This window comes from Rhea americana, unplaced genomic scaffold (assembly GCF_003343005.1).
Source record: "Rhea americana isolate MKP2758 unplaced genomic scaffold, rheAme1 scaffold_202, whole genome shotgun sequence".
Lineage (NCBI taxonomy): Eukaryota > Metazoa > Chordata > Aves > Rheiformes > Rheidae > Rhea > Rhea americana.
The window spans coordinates 1124742-1128135 of record NW_028186173.1 but is presented as its reverse complement, the minus strand read 5'-3'; the positions used below and the strand labels follow the sequence as shown (position 1 = coordinate 1128135).

The 3394-nt window shown below is 40.1% G+C and overlaps 1 protein-coding gene across 1 annotated transcript in view; it reads left to right on the top strand.

The window, feature by feature from the left end:
• The window catches only part of RSRC1 (arginine and serine rich coiled-coil 1), a 170381-nt gene that overhangs the window by 98153 nt on the left and 68834 nt on the right, over nt 1–3394 (top strand). The window lies entirely within an intron of this gene.

Sequence of the window (3394 nt, the reverse complement as noted above, 5' to 3'; positions counted from 1 at the left end):
GCTTATCAGGTATTGGGAGAGGCCAGGTAAATATCTCCAGGAAATTGATGGTAGGCTGGAAAAAACAGGAGGATGCATTTGCTTGGCTTTGAAAATCATTTGTGGGGTTATCTAACCCCACCAATCTCGCTTTATTTGCCGAGTCTGTTTTGGGTGTTCTTTCAGCTAAACAACTAATTCAGTCTAAAGAATGGATTTCTGTTGAGTACCTCTGCATCAAAAGACCTTTAAAGCCAGGGCAGTGACTTGTCTGAGGAGAGCATGTTTAACACAACCACAATTCTCRTGCTGTCTTCAGTTGCCACGCGTAGCTGCGCTCACAGCGCCCAGGGAGCGCAAGCAGGAACGTGTTGCGTTGTGTGGCTGGGAGGCCCTGACTCGTCTTCACGAAAAAGCCAGGACCCAAACCTCTTAGGGACAGGGGAGGAAGCAACATGAAGATGTTTTGGGACAGGGGAGGAAGCAACATGAAGATGTTTCAACTGATAAAAACAAACTGGCTTGCAAAGCTTGGAGATCTCTGGCTGCGTTATTTTTATAATGTACTAGTGCAGAGGCCAGTTGCGTGTCTGGGGGTGATTATGGTTTGTGTCAGTAAGTGGAAAATCTTTTGAATTGTGAGCTTGCTCTATTTTTGTTGAACAAATCTGATATCCTARAGCGCCCCTGCAAGTCTAGGGAAAACATTTAATTATAATTTCAGGCAGCATGTGTAATACAGCTAAGGAGTGTCAATCATGCTTGTGGAGGAAAAACACGGCACTTAGGGGCTGTCACTCATATCTGTTAGTAGAGTTGTAGAAAGCTTTAAGGRTTGCTGGGTTTGTCTGTATCAAATGCAAAGATAAAACAAATTTGTGTAAAATACATGCAAATTGATCACCATCRCATTAAGGTTTGCTAGGCTTTTTATTAAAGATGTTGTAAGAGATGAGCCCTGTAGTTAAACTATTCCCAACCAGTATCGTTGGTGATAAATGGGAAGAATTCAACAAGTCCAGTTTTACCACAGACAAACATTGGAGTCGTATACTCTATATGAAGTACACGTATTCCTAAAAATTAGGCAAGAGARCATTGCAGCTCAAAATATTTCAGCGTGATTACTGCTTGAATCTCACGGGGATGTCGTGTTTGCCATCACTGACGAGAGCCGTGTGCATTACTGAGCGGTATTTGCCATCGTTAGTTGAAATGGAAGTTTGGGGTTCTGTTTTTTAAAGTCATGGCTTCTCAAAAAATAAAATCTTTTTTTTCCCAAAATTTCTTGAGAATTTTTTCACTTTAGTTCAGCTTTTTCAATCAGACTTATAGCATGCATCTCAGGAAGTGCAGAGGATTTTGATGTTAACTTTTAAAAATAAAATTAGTAGCTGAACTGAAGCATTTCTTTCAAACCTGTTAACGATTTCTATAAAATATATTGCTGAATCCCCACTGCAATTGAGTCTTTACTCAAAGCAAAACATGATGCTGATGGTGTAAAAGCAATTGCCTTCTTATTTTAAAAATTGTGTTACTGGCACAAAATTTTCTTCAGTGTGTCTGAGAAGCTGTCCATCAAGCCCAGGACCTTCCAGTAGCTATTGGTAGCTAGCAACGTATATGGGTTTTTGTTTGGTTTTTAACARTAAACACCAAATGAGACACTGATTTTAGCACAATTGTTTCATTAAAAATAGTATTTATGGGACATATAGTGATGTGATGCAAGAGACTTGCTGTGTGCAAATACAAATTTAAAAGGATGTGCTACATGTTCCTAGAGAATTTAGCATTAAAAATTGAGTGCATATACTCAAATACTTGCTTAAAATATGACAGTTATTAATTACAGAAATRTATTTTAATATATGCCTCAATTGCAAATTGTTTAGTGATTTAATAATACAACTTGATCAAAAAATAAAAGTTTGCCTTTTCCTCTCCTCTGCCACTTCTGTYGTGTGTACAAACCGTCTTCATAGGAACGTGATACTAATGGCAAATGTGCTAAACTGACCTCGCATCATCTTTGATGTCTGATGACATCAGACATGCTTCCATTTTTCCAACAGACTTTTTTTTTTGTATACTTCTATAGTGAAGTAAGGAAGTAAGCTAGTAACTGTCTTGAATCCTATTATATATAATCTATGATGCTGCCCAGACGGAAAGTTCTATGTTTCCATGCTAGGCTACKTCTGCAGGTCATTCCGAATTTATAAAATCTTTTTTGTATTTTGTATCTTTTGCTTGTCATCTAGCATTGCTTCAGTGTCATTGCACATCTTTCCCTGTAGATATGTTTTACCATCTGTTTTGCAGTTGTTTGGGGATATTAATACTTATGTATTTAATCTTTCTCTTACTGATAAATGAGCAACCTTATAGCAAATCAAATAGATTATTTTTTCTTTTGTATAAAAATACTGCTTTCAGCTCTACGATAGAGATGSTCTAATTTGGCTTTGCTTCCATGCTATGATATCCTGTAAAGCGGCACAGTTAGGCGAAGTGTAACTGCAGTAGGTTACCAGGCACCTTTGGAAGGATACAATGCTCGTAGTTGAATTCTTTTGAATTTTGGTTTTGAGTCCTTTTGCTTATGCTTAAGGAAAGCTCATATGGAAAAAGCGAGAGGTTGTTCTGCAACTTCTGTTAAATGTCCTTCCGGTAGTGTTTTCTACACCAATCATTTCACCATTTTTTGGTTTCCTGAGGGCATTACTGAATTTTGCCATTTAATAGTCTTTTAATCAGTATCAACCTCCAGTAGTAGTCTTTCTCACATGCACTAATGGCTTGTTCGGAGGTCCTAATTGTGATTTTCAAGTTAAGTCATCTGTGTCCRTTTTCTCAGAGTATTGGCCTCATTCACCAGTTGGAAACCTGCTTTCTGGACCCAAGCTAGTAACCTTAATTTAAGAAGAACGGCTCGTCCGTTGTGCAGGGATTACTGATCCGTAATGGGAAGACACCTATATGGAGGCCTCCGGAGGTAGACCTCCCAGYGGCTGTGGAGTAACTGAGCAGTCCTTATGTTGTTCTAGTAGAAATAAAACTCTTCTTCACCATCAAGTAGCTCCTCGCGATGCGAGTAGAGGTGATGTAAAGCAAAGGACTTAAAATAAAATAAAATAATAATACTAAACCCTCCCTGAAAGAAATAACTCCGAGAAGAGCAGGATGTAGTTTTTCACGACTCGGTGGAAGGACGTGTGCATGCTTGCGCACGTGGTGTGGCAGGCTTTCAAACTGAAGACTAAAGGAGGAGATCAGAGCAGATGACGGAACARGCGCGTAAAACGAGCCGCGTGAATCGCGTTCGGAGCGGTTTGGGGCGCGCTAGAAGAGCCGCGCGTTTCGCTGCGAGCCGGCCCCGGGGTGGCGCGGCGCTCGCGGGGGGGGCCGG